Source organism: Nicotiana sylvestris, chromosome 8 (genome assembly GCF_000393655.2).
Source record: "Nicotiana sylvestris chromosome 8, ASM39365v2, whole genome shotgun sequence".
Classification (NCBI taxonomy): Eukaryota; Viridiplantae; Streptophyta; class Magnoliopsida; order Solanales; family Solanaceae; genus Nicotiana; species Nicotiana sylvestris.
Window position 1 is genome coordinate 179,971,815 of NC_091064.1, and position 14,420 is coordinate 179,986,234.

Below are 14,420 nucleotides of genomic sequence, written 5' to 3' on the forward strand. Positions count from 1 at the left end.
CACAGATGTGGCACTTCATAACGATGTAGTCGGCAATGCTTCTAATTCTCTCTCTTATGGCGCCCTTTTCTTGTAACAAACGCCCAATCTGCTGGGCCCTGGTTTCCAAAGTTTGCTCAGCCACATGATTTTGCTTCTGAAGTTGTTGCAAATCTATTTCTAATTGCGCCAATGCTGTATAACAATGTTCCCTTTCAACTTTGAAGTCTTTTGCATGTTTGATCATTTTGTTTTCTGCGGCGATGACCCTTCTCTTTAACCTTGCGACCTCATCGTCGTACCTTTCTCTCAATTGCTTAACCAGAGTACTCGTTCATCTGAGTTTTTAGCCAATTGCTTTCGAGCCTTAGCTAATTCACTTTCTGCTTTATTCAAATCAAAACTGTAGTCATTTACTTTCTGCCTCAGGTTAGCTATGAGTTTTTCATCTCTGTCACTTCGGACTGGATTTTCTGCTGCTACTTTTAATTTCTGGATTTGAGCTCGAAGGGCCTCATTTTCTTTGGCTAGTTTTTTATTTTCTCCTTCATCCGCCGCCACTTGCAAGCTATTCTCGAATTGAAGTTCTCTGACTTGCTTTTCCAACTTGCTTATGGTAGCCCTGTAATCGTTTTCTTTGGTCAGCCAATCCCATTATACCTGAGCTCCGTCGGTGAATTGGTAGACATGAGGTCTCTTTGCGGGCTTGTCAGGCTCATGTTGAACTCAGGATCTTTTACCATACCAAGCAATATAACTGGGCTCCACCTCACCTCTGGATAGGTCTCGTACTTGCGTGTTAGGCCCTAAGAATCTGCACTGATGCCAAACCCGATGCACGTTTTCTTCTGGGAAGGCAGCTTTTGGATCTAACTCAATGACTTGCTGACTCAAATCTTCATTATGTGGGATGGTCTTGTACCGGCCCAAATAACGCAAGACTCTATGCGGAGCATAAGGCTGGATACTCCGCAGACCCATCAACAGCAAAAAACACACCTCAGCCGACATATAGGTTACTTCATTGACCGAGAACCATCCGAATGTCCATTCGATCTTATTTGCGGTCAAAGATCTCAAATGAGCATGCCATGCTTCCGCACCATCTGGAAACTCATAACCCTCTACTCGCTTTTCATGTTTTTTAATGCACTCGAGGCCAATCATACCGCAATTCAAGTATCCGGGATGGTGGCAAAGGTGTTCCTCCATCCATATTTGTAACAACATATTGCACCCTTCAAAGAACTTTGCTCCTTCTTGACAACGAGTAAGAGCTCGGTAAATTTCTGCCAAGATCAACGACACTATAGTCCCATTTGCCTTCTTCACCATAAAGTCAGTTATCCCTACTAATCCCATCTCTATGTTCCCATCTTTTCTCGGGCAAACCAAAATACCCAGGAACGCCACTATGAAAGTTAATCCTCTCCGAGCTTCCCACTTATCGTAATTCCCAGCATGAGTAAGACCAGTATCTGGTGTTTCGAAACCACGTGGATTCCCGTATCGTCGGTACAGAAAGTAGAAGGTACAAAATCCTTTGGCCAAATTTCCATCTCGGACATCCCGACTGATGCTTAACAAGTCCAAAAATTTGTGGGGGGTCACTGTTCTTGGTGCTATCGGGTATTGACTTCTGAGATTCCCTTCGAAACCAGCATAGCCTTCTATCTCTTCTAGCATAGGAGTTAACTCGAAATCCGCAAAGTGTAACACATTATGTGGTGGGTCCCAAAATGGTATTAAGGCCTCAATCACGTCTTTTCTGGTCTTGACCTTCAAAAGCCCAATAAGACCGCCCAGTTCTTTTGTCACAATTTTTCTGCTATCGTCCCCCAAATCATGCCACCACATATGTAGCTCCAAAGGGATCTCTTCACGGACTGAGAAATGTTCATTTTGATTTGTGCTCATCCTGCACATTTATTAAGGTGATTTTAATTTAAAAGAAAACCATGACTCGTTTTGACTTAAGAGAAATGACCAATTCCAAAATTTCCATAAAACATCCGGCCTTGCCACCACGGCCTTTCAGCACTTCAAAAACGAAGATTTTAAGGCTGTGTCAGCTAACCAGCCAAAACCTTTGAAAGTGACAAAAGAGGTTGTTCTTGCAAAAATAGCCTTCCAGTGCCCTTTTAGGGACATTCGGTTATTTCTGACAAGAGTGGCATCATCCTAATTATTTTCAAATTAAAGTAATTTTTGGGCTTTTGGGCTATTTTTGCAAAAAGAAAGTTGAACCCGATGGGGGTTGCCTACGTATCTCACACCCCGTGAGAATCAAACCGGCGTAGTTCGGGCAAATAAAACAAACTATTTGTGAAAACAAAAGTCTTTTTTTTTATTTCATTGGCAAATAAAACTATTTTTTGAAAACAAAAACTTTTTCTCTCTTTTTTTCTTTTTTCATTTCATTGGTAAATAAAACAATCTATTTTGAAAACAAAAAAAACTTTTTTTCTTTTCTTCCCTCTTTTTATTTTCTCGAAAATTCGGCAGAGTTTTGACACTATTTGGACATTGGTTTTTTTAGAACACGCGATTAACTCTCTTTAACCCTCATACTGCCATTTCTCTTTCCTCAACCTTTCCCAATATTCATAAGCCGGTCAACATGCAAGTCCGAAGCAAATAAATGCACAAGTAGCAAGTAGGATGCATCAGGATGGTCTTTTTGTTTCGGGTGCACCTGTCCTAGACAGACCCAACCCCTGTGTTGAGCCTCCAAAGTCAAAATGCACATGATGCAAACAAACGTTCCTACTAGGGATCTGGCATGAAGCTGTGTTTTGCTAGGTTTAAATCCTGGGGTTTATTGTTCTAGACCTGGCTTACCCGAGCGGACAGCTCGAGCCCGGGGGGGCAGGGGGCAGCGTACCGGGAATACAAAAGCTTCACCGGTTTTGCAACTTGTCCGAACCTCGTTCTAAATTTGGAATATGATTCTAACAGAAAAGAAATCACACGAAGTGCACACTTCTTCATGATTTAGAAGACTCAGAGAGAGGAAGGACTTCACAACAGTTTATATACAGTTCACGGAATATCAAAGCGGTAAAAGCAATCAATTATCACATTAGGCCCAAATCATGTAACAAATTCAGATAATGGATAAAGCCAACTATAACAATTATTCTAAGCTCGAATTCTGGAACCCTGAACCAGAGATTCTGGGTTCTGTCCCCAGCAGAGTCGCCAGAGCTGTCACACCTCCTTTTTTACTACACCCCCGGGAGAGTATAAATAAAAGGGAGTTTTTCCAATTAAAGGACAATCGAAACGGGATTTATTATTAAAAGATTCAGAGTCGCCACTTTGGAGATTTATGTTGTCCCAAGTCACCGGTTGAATCCCGAATCGAGGAAAGGGTTGACTCTGTTTAACAGTCCGCGAACCAGAAATCCGAGTAAGGAATTCTGTTAACCCAGGAGAAGGTGTTATGCATTCCCAAGTTCCATGGTTCTAGCACGGTCGCTCAACTGTTATAACTGGCTTAATTATATAATTTTACTACATTTGAACCTATGTGCAAATTTTAACTCTTTAACCACTTTTAATTATTTTTTAGGAAGATTCAACGTCATCTAAAACACGTCTTTGGACCACGCCATATGAAATGCACCCGCAATCCGAGACACATTTTATTTAACATTGTTAAGACTTGGAGTTGGGTCACATGAAATGCACACCCGAGTTTAGAAAGGTAATTTAATTATGCGTCTAAAGCAACTATGCCTTTGCAACATTGCGAGGGCTATGGAAATTCGCTAAATGGCGCGCCTCGAATTCTAAGGCTCAAAATACTAATTATGCGAGGGCCATGCATTTTAAGACTTTTGTTCGGCACAGCGCACCTCGATTATTCTAATAAAAGAGTTTCTACACTTAATTTTGAGGGCCATAAATATTGGTCTTGTTTGATATGGCATACCTCGATTAATTTAAAGGACCCTGCTAACTAATTAAAAGACTAAAGAATTTCCAATCATTAAGGCGAAAATTTTAAAATCAATGTTAATAATTCGTAAGTTAACAGTACATGAAATCAAATGGAATTACTGAAGGAACCCAGGAGGGCTATGAACCCAATGACCAATTGATCATTTTGCCAACAGGTATGATGATGCAAATGGGCTCAAACACGAAGCCCATAACTGAGATCTGTCCGTCAAAAGGAAATTTGGCACAACTGGGCCAATGCTAATAGCCCAATTCAGTGATTTAAGCATTAACAATTGAAAGTAAACTACATTGTTGTAAAGATTTAGAATTTGAAAAAAAAACTGATTATTAACAGCTCGTGCAAGATGTTTTATCATTTTAAGCAACCAATTCGAATTTCCAGCAAGAAGAAAAACAATTTAAAGTTTCAGATAGACTTCATTCATTAACAAAGGACTGGGAACTGCCTGACTCCAAACCTCGAAAGAAAGCAATCACTAGTTGATTCTACCTAAACCAAATAGGAGACTTTTGTATTGCAACATGGCACAACCAATTTTCTGCATCTCAAAATCAGAACTACTACATAATAAATATTTAAACTAACACATTCAGTGGCTTCAGTGGAATATTACAGCCATTCGGATCAACTATCAAATACAATATCGTGCACTGAATTCGTTCAAACACCTAAACTAACATCTAGAAGAGGTAAGCAGCCTCAAGTTAGTTAATGAAACTCACGTGTCTAACTTCTGAACACAATCTCACATTAGAACTAATAGTACCAAAAGCATGGCTAAATGCATCTAACAGCATTCTTATTAGCCCATAACTCAAACCATACTAGACCAAACTACTCATCCGCTTTACAAATACTTTAATAATAACTTAATGAACACACAACCATGCAACAGGACTACATGAACACAGAACCAAATAATTTAACATATACTGCCATAAAACATGGTATCATCAGCATGCTCATTCCTATTTCAATATGTCATTTGAAGTCGAATGTGTACCTGGTTACAGCAAAGACAAACAAGAGTTTTGAGAATCAACTTAAAGCAAAACCAAGCTAGCAAGTATAGTAGCAGAGATCAGCAGTAAAACCAAATCAAACAGCTTCCAGAGATCCAGCAATTTCAGCTCTTTAAACCATTTTTTCACCCAGATAAAGCAAGAATTCTTTGAAGCTTTTAAATTCCAGTTGAAATTCAAGATTAGTGAGCTGATTCAGAACCAATTCACACCCCAAAAGATGCAGAAATCTCAATGTGTTTTACGAATAACTTTTCTCAGCCGTTTTGCCTTTTGGTATTTTTTTAATCCCTCAATTCTGACTTGCTAAAGAAGGAAAGACCCCTTTTTTTTAAATTCTCATTTTGCTCACATACCCTTAATTTAAAAATCAGGTTTTTACTTTAGTCCCAATCCCAGCTTCTAGGAAGCTTCCTATTCAGTTACAAGAGATTTCCCCCACCTACAATTCCTAAACTACCCCTTAGGATCCCTGTTTTTACCCTGAAATCTATGGGTCAAGTTGACCCAATGACTTAACTAAATGAACGGGCTGCCTTTCTTTTTGCAAATGGGTTAGAAACCCAAAGCCCAAATAAAATAAACCAAAGCATTCTACAATCTCATGGAAGGCAGAGGAAAGCAGCACTTAAACGATTTCAAACAAATTAAAAATCTAGACTAAATGAATGACTTATAAATGGGCTAGAATTAACTAGATTATCAAATTAACACCAAATTTAACTAGATTAGTTATCGACTGAAACAGAAATCAGAAGTTAAAACATGTACAATGCACAAACCAACAAAATTATTGAACATTCTAAAAAAAAAACAAAGAAGAACCTAAAATCAAAAGCTAAACAAATTCAACAAATTTAACAGAAGAGACCTAAACCTACAGAAATAATAGACAAGAGAAGAACAGATGTGAAATAACGCAAAAAAAAACCAAACGAAACAAAAAGGAAATGCAGAAACTTACCAAATAGACTCGGAATCCATATTGATATTCCAACTTAACCCAAGATAATGTTAATCGCTTGTTCCTTTCCAAGAACCAGCAACCATCATTATTTTGTGGTAAGTTGGCCTTGAAAAACTCAGAAAACTCGAGACATAACCTTGCATGCAACCAATTTCGAGAATAGGCCTTTTAGGGTTCAGACTTCAGATTTAAGATTCAAGGGATTCGGGATAGATTCGAGGGAAAAGAGTTAGAGATTTGGGGAGAGGGAACCATGGGGATTTTGGGGTGTTAATTTGGGGTGATTTGCGGGTGGCGCCGCACGGGCGGATATGGTGGAAAACCAAGGCGGCGCTAGGTTTTTTTTGTTTGGGTCTCTGATGATGGGAAGTGAGAGAGACGAGTTTGAGAGGGTGGGGGGGTAGGCTTTAGGACATTTAAATACTAAAATGTGACCCAGTTCCCGACCGTTGATTAAAAGAAATCGAAGGCTCAGATTTAATAAGGGAAACTGTGTCGTTTGGTCATAAAGTGAGATTTGGACCGGGTTGGGGCATGGTTTGGGCTGGAATTATACAGGTTTCAGGGTATCAATTGGGCTGATGAAGGTTTAATTAAAATGGCCCAAGTCCGAACTTCTCTTTGTTTTTGAATCTTTTCTCTTTTTCAATTTCAAAATTTCTTTTCTTTTCAAAATTAGAAATAAAACCTAAATTAATTATTAAAACTAATATTATCCTACCAAATTAAACTAATTAAACTCTAAAAATAATTACCACAACTACTTAAATACCAAATTAAAAGAAAACTACCAAAATTCAAAGCTAAGAATTAAAAAAAATGCAAAATAAGTTATTTTTTGTGGTTTTTCTATTTTTGTAAAACACTAATTACTAGTTAATCTAAAAAAAATGTAAAATTAAATCCTAAATTCAAATGCAGTATATTTTTGTATTTATTAATTAAACAAAAATGAAATGCACAGACAAATACAAATAATTAACAGAAAATGCCATGAAATCCTCAAAAGGTTCCAAATAAAAGAAAGTTATTTTGTTTTGAATTTATGGGAGTAATTCATGTAGGGCAAAAATCACGTGCTCACATCAATTTGATCCAAAAATAATAAAGAAATAAGACTAAAGTTAAGATTTAGTGATTGAAATTAAAGAAGATAACAAGAATTCCGAACTCAGTCTTTCTAAGAGCAAAAGTTTAGCCAAAGATAAAGCAACGATAAAATTGTTAAAGTGAGAGCTTGAATAGTAAAATATGAGAGCAAAATAATAAAGTATAACTTTTGCATGTGGAATATTTCGTGTCCTTACAATGGCTGTTAACACCACTATTTATAGTTTATCTAGGGAAACATGATCTTAGGATCAAGCTCCTCTTTAAATGATAATAAAAAGGTCATTGATGAGTATGTAACGGCATGCCTTGAATACAGATATTCTATGTAACGGTTGGTCATTTAATGCTACCAAATATTCTCTCATTGAATGTTGTCCAATGGCAAATCTTTCAACTTCTACCGCCGACTACGTTCCCTTCGGAATCTATCCGGTACCGATCAGACACGCCGCATTCGATACTAATTGTTTTCCGACTCGTCCTTTGTCTATCTTCGGCTCTACTTGTCATTTTACTGTTCGACCACCTGTTATCAACTAATTTTATCCCATACATTTCTTAACGTGTGGTTATTATTATTATTTCAATGAGTTTATGTGTGAACGGGATGTACATAGTTAAGTGAAAGTACGACATTATAAGAAATACACGAGGTCGACTTTTATACGATGAGGTGGCTCGAATTGTATTGGGAAATGAGCACTTTTAGCAAAGTCTGTTTTTTTTATTATAGAAGAGCCAAGTTGGTCGACCAAGGGTAGAAATGACAATTTACAGAAGGATAAAAAGGTTATTTTACTACAACTGATATTAGCAAACCACTTGTGCTTTTTGATAGGTAAAACCGCGCCTCCTTTCTCTCATGGTCTTCATTTGTGTTTATTGCTTCACCCTATTAACGACGAATTTCTGTGATTCAGTTCCTTTTATCGCGTTTGCCTTCTTCCATTTAGCTTCAGCAAGATTCTTTTTTAATTGTAAAACTTCTTTTTGTTGAAATCTTTCCGACATGTGCTTCAATTTATTCAGGTATTTCTTAAAGCTAAATTGTGTATTTTGTGGGAATTAGGTTTAAAGATAAGAGATGTAGTAATTGTCGTATTTTGTTTCCCATGTCTGTTTAATGTGATATTCATTATCTTTTCTTTTTCCTTGCTAATGAATGGGACAGTTGCTAGAACAAACAAAGGGGCTTTCTTTAAGGGCTTTACAGAGATTATGTGTCGCAGCTTCTTTATATGCCACCTTTATTATTGCTTGTGCTTTCCTTGGTGACGGGTCTGTTTCTCTAAATATTTTTGCATATTTTGTAAAAAAAAAAAAAAGCATTTTCTTACATTTTTTATGTGGTACTAATATTTGTTGTCATTATTTTGATATGTTTAATATTGAATTCTAATTATTGTGATACAAATATTATCGGATGGGTCCAAGTATGATTTCACTTTTACTAATTGTAGGCGGTGTTGCTCTGATGGTAAGCAACCCCCACTTCCAACCGAGAGGTTGTGAGTTCGAGTCTCCCCAAGAGCAAGGTGGGAAGTTCTTGGAGGGAAGGATGCCGGGGGTCTATTTGGAAACAGTCTCTCTACCCTAGGGTAGGGGTAAGGTCTGCGTACACACTACCCTCCCCAGACCCCACTAAGTGGGATTATACTGGGTTGTTGTTGTTGTTGTTGTAATTGTAGGCGGTGTACTACGAAGTACATAAGATTTGGGAGTACAACAATATTGGGGTATGTCTCTGTTTCTCTTTCAACCTTAGATTCTTGTAAAACATTTCTTTTCGGCATTCTATATGATTTCATGTTTGTGCCATTTCTTTCTCAGTATATTTTGCCAAGTCAACATGGAACTTTACTCATCCTACATTGTTTAGGCTGCCTATATTTATTTCAGAGGCACAAGGATATTTGGTGTTAGCGAAAGGATTATAGGATGCAAAGAATGTACGTAAATTTAAATTATAGTTGAAATATTTGCTGAGTATATTAGATTTAGGAAAACCTATGCAAAAGCTAAGATATTTAAGAGCAATTAATTTTGCTGGGCAGCGGATTCTGCTAATAGATATACAGGAATGCTACTGTGATCGCTTCAACAATTTATTTATTGCCTAAATCTCATAGAATGGAGTACTTGGTTGATGCTGATTCCTTTATCCCTGTGTAAGATGTTTAAAGATTTTTCATTTTCTTTACACGCAAGTGGTTCTATATGTTTAAAATTGCTAAGTAACTTTGAGATTCTTTGTCTCTAATAGGAAAAATCTTATGCTAACAAATTTGTTGGAGTCACTTCTTTTGAGATGTTATTACTTTATATCTATTATTCTTTTCAGATAAACTAAGCATTTACATTGATAAGCACGTACCAAAAAAAAGGCCGAGACATTGTTATCGTTCTTTCTTCTCGGGTATAAGTGTGATATAGACCTATTTGCTTGATTCTTCCTTCTCTAAACTCATGCTCACCATAGTTTTTCTTCTTTCCAAGTTCTATTTTTATTGCTTATTGATAAAGTAAAAGTGTCTTTTCTGATTACTTTGCGCACATTATTCCAGTTTGATTATATACTTGATTGATGATGAAAGCGAAAAACTTATCTTTTTCCTAAAGCATCTCTGATTTGCTCCTTGTTTATTCACTTTAATCTTTCTTCCTACACTTTTCGTAAAACATCTCTAAAATGATAGCTTTTCTGGTAGATGAATTGAATGGTTGTATTGACGCACCTCCTGACAAGGAGAAAAGAAAGAAGGAAGTTCAAAATTTACATATTTTAAAGAAGAGAAAGTACAGCTTAGGGCAATTACCAAACTTATAATCTTAGTTGTAACAGGAGGGAAACACACTATATTTGCTGGGTGCCTCATTTTTATTATTTTGAATATATATCTTATCCATGAGCAATAATTGGTCGTAGTTATAGATTTTTGCCAGATCCTAAATATAGATAATGGAGTAGCTTGCAATGATAGCAGTTCATCCATCACCACTGCTGTAAGGGGATCCTACAAATTATAGTTTTTAACTAGACTAAATGCTTCTTGAATGCGCTGAGATGGAAACAATAGTGCTGAGACGGTAGAAAAAAGCGATGAAGATGTTTCCTGCAAAAACTGGCTTTCTTGCTGATCTCAGATTCGTAAATCGGGAAGAACCATTATAATGTGGTAAGTGTCATACCTCTTGAATGATATTTTACAATTGCACTATCACTTCTCCCAACTGAAACTAGCCTTAGTGGACTAAAGTATTAAGTACTTTTGAGTATAAAAAAATTCTAGATGGAAAAGATCAGCTTCGTTTCTCTTCTTTAGAGGGAGTTGGCACAAAGAACACATGCAGTGTATTAGCAGTAGTGGAACAGTACTTCTATTTAGTTCTTCCAATCCCTCTACATAGTTATTTGATTGCTCGCAGAGATGGAATGCTTGAAGAATATTGTTTATATAAACTAATGTTTCCCATAGAATATGCCAAATATTCTAAGATATCTGCAAAATGAAAAGTCTGCAACAAGAAATGGGATGGAGGGAGTAATTAAATCAATATACGTAAGATACATGACATTTTCATCAAATGGATCACGAAATGGATTTGTACTATATACAAAGATGGCTGCTTACTAAAAAAATCTCCTTTACGTGGTTCTTCAACAGAGAGTACTTTTGACATCCCGAGTAGGTTTGCAAGTAGTGCTGCTCTGGTCCTCTTTTTGTTGCTCCTTGAGCTATTAAACTATTATGGAGTATCATATATTTTATAGCGTATAACTATCGATTTGGATTTGTAGTACAATTTTATTATAATTGATTTTCTTTCAGTGGAAAAGCATTATTTACCTGTGCATGTAAATGGAGTCGTACTTAAATATTTATATCCTTACAGGTCACCAAAGATATCCCTTCCAAGAGTTATTTCATCCTTGAGATATTTGATATACAAAAGATTTATTCCTCGACAATTCTTTTGACATTATACAGGTTGTAGTAGAATATGATGCTTTAACTCGAACAAGAGGGGAGAGAATAGTATTAGTATATCTTAGTTCAATCTGTTGCCAGCCAAAGCCTGGAGATCCTGAAGACTTATTCACCTCTTTGGGTGTATTGCTCAATCTTTCTAGGCAATAGGTGCACGTGTTTTACTCAAAAAAAAGAAGATAGATCCATGTGTAAAGATCGTAACTGTCAATTGTTTACTTTTTCAAATTTTATGCCTTCTGCAGTATGTTTCTTAATATTTCTTTGGAAGATGTTTCATTTGAGTGAAAAAAATCACAGAAAGATCTCAGTTGATGAGTTTTGTGATTTGAGCACCTATGCGTGATATATTATTTTGACTCTAAGATACTTATTCAATAAATTTAGAATTGTTATAAAATAAAAGCAATGCAGTAATATGTAAATAAGAAGAGATAGAAAGAAAGAAGAAGTCTTTTCTTCTTTCACTTTGGTGTATCTTTCCATTGCAATTACATAGCCTTTTATAGGCATAAAAAGTAAAGATGATGGGCATAAAGTAAGAGATTTAATCTTTAAGCTATTCACAACATGGACATCCAATGTAGCATCCAATGTACAAATTATGTTATTCACAACATGAGCATCCAATGTAGCATTCAATGTACAAACTATTTATAACACCCCCCTTGGATGTCCATGTAAGATAATGTGCCTCATTAAGAACTTATAAAAAAGAATATTGGGATGTACATAGTTATTTATAATATGCATTGCTTGTTGTCTCATTAAAAACCTTACCAGGAAAACCCAGTGGAACAAAACCTTGGTTAAGGAAAAAAGTGCAGCATGTAGTTACTCCCCCTGATGAAAAATCACTTAATGTCTCGAAGACGGCGCATTCCAATCTTATATATTAGCTTTTCAAATATTGAGGTTGGTAATGCCTCAGTGAACAAATCAGCCAAATTATCACTTGAACGAACTTGTTGTACATCTATTTCACCATTCTTCTGAAGATCATGAGTGAAAAAGAATTTCGGTGAAATGTGTTTTGTTCTATCTCCTTTGATATATCCTCCTTTCAATTGAGCTATGCATGCAACATTGTCTTCATACAATATTGTTGGAATATTCTCTTTCGAAGAAAGACCACATGTTTGCTGAATGTGTTGAGTTATAGATCTTAACCAAACGCATTCTCGACTTGCTTCGTGAATGGCTATTATCTCTGCATGATTTGAAGAAGTAGCAACCATAGTTTGTTTTGTCGAACGCCATGATATGGCTGTACCTCCACTTGTAAATAAATAGCCTGTCTGAGATCGACCTTTGTGTGGATCAGACAAATATCCTGCATCTGCATAACCAATCAATGATGGCTTGGATTCATTTGAATAAAATAAACCCATATCAATGGTCCCTTGGAGGTATCTGAATATATGTTTAATACCATTCCAGTGTCTTTGTGTTGGCGAAGTACTAAATCTTGCCAATAAGCTTACTGAGAAAGCTATATCTGGTCGGGAATTATTGGCAAGATACATTAATGCCCCAATTGCACTAAGATATGGTACTTCGGCACCAAGAAGCTCTTCATCATTTTCATGAGGTCGGAATGGATCTTTCTTTATATCAAGTGATCTCACAACCATCGGGGTACTCAATGGATGTGCTTTATCCATATAGAATCGCTTTAAAATCTTTTCGGTGTATGTTGATTGATGGACAAATATTCCATCTTTCATATACTCAATTTGTAGACCAAGACAAAATTTTGTCTTTCCAAGATCTTTCATTTCAAATTCTTTCTTCAAACAGTCTACTGTTTTTGGAAGCTCCCCAGGAGTTCCAATGATATTTAAATCATCAACATACACGGCGATTATAACAAATTCAGATCCAGACCTTTTTATAAAGACACAAGGACAAATTGGATCATTCTTGTACCCTTCTTTCAACAGGTATTCACTCAGGCGATTGTACCACATACGACCTGATTGTTTCAATCCGTATAAAGATTTCTGAAGCTTTATTGAACAAGTTTCTCGAAAACTTTTATATGCTTCTGGCACTTTAAATCCCTCAGGTACTTTCATAAAAATTTCGTTGTCTAATGATCCATACAAATAGGCTGTAACAACATCCATTAGATGCATATCAAGTTTTTCTTGCACTGCCATATTTATGAGATACCTGAAGGTGATAGCATCCACTACAGGAGAATATGTCTCCATATAATTAATTCCAGGTCTTTGGGAAAACCCTTGTGCCACAAGTCGCGCTTTATATCTAACGACTTCATTTTTATCATTTCGTTTTCGCACAAAAACCCATTTATACCCTACTGGCTTTATGCCTTCAGGTGTTCGAACTATGGGTCCGAAGACTTCACGTTTTCCAAGTGAAGTTAACTCTGCCTGGATAGCGTCTTTCCATTTTGGCCAATCATTTCTCTGTCTACATTCATTGATAGATTTTGGTTCAAGATCCTCATCTTGTTGCATTATTTCAACAGCAACATTGTAAGCAAAAATGTTATCGATAAAAATATTATTTCGGTTCCATCTTTTCCCGTTTGAGACGTAACTTATAAATATCTCTTCATTCTCATTATTTTCAGGTACTTGGACCTCCCCTAAGGTCTTATCATTTGTTACGTTTTGGGGCTCTTCTTGAGCCACTACCTCTGTGTTATGTTCACTTTGATCACTTGCTCCTTTTCTTCTTCGAAGATTTTTATCTTTAGAACCGATTGGTCTACCACGTTTCAAGCATGGCTTAGACTCATTTGCTTTAATTAATTGTCCGGCTGGGATATCAACTTGAATTGGAGCATCAGCAGCTGGAATATGTGACTTAATCACCCTTGGTAGGTCAGTGAATGCATGTGGCAATTGATTTGCAATATTTTACAAATGAATAATCTTTTGAACCTCTTGTTCACATTGATTTGTTCGAGGATCTAAATGAGACAGTGATAATGCATTCCAATCTATCTTCTTTTTCAGCTGTTTATTTTCTCCGCCTAATGTTGGATATACTGATTCATCAAAATGGCAATCAGAAAATCTTGTCGTAAATAAATCTCCAGTCATCCGCTCTAGATATTTTATAATAGAAAGAGATTCATATCCATCATATATCCCCAACCTTCTTTGAGGACCCATCTTTGTGCATTGTGGTGGAGCAATTAGAACATATATCGCACAACCAAAGATCCTAATTTGGGAAATATTTGGCTCCTGACCAAAAGCCAATTGCAATGGGAAGACTTTATGATAACTTGTGGGCCTAATCCGCACAAGTGCTACTGCGTGCAAAATAGCATAACCTCATACTGAAATGAGAAGTTTTGTTCTCATAAGCATTGGTCTAGCGATTAATTGGAGGAGTTTGAT

General features: G+C 36.5%; 1 long non-coding RNA gene across 1 annotated transcript; it reads left to right on the plus strand.

Annotated features, from left to right (window-relative positions):
- The first annotated feature begins 7,881 nt into the window (after positions 1-7,881).
- Positions 7,882-11,372, plus strand: LOC104237421 (uncharacterized). The gene is made up of 2 exons (XR_713624.2): positions 7,882-10,227; positions 11,041-11,372. It is a non-coding gene; the product is annotated as an uncharacterized lncRNA (long non-coding RNA).
- Positions 11,373-14,420: the final 3,048 nt, after the last annotated feature.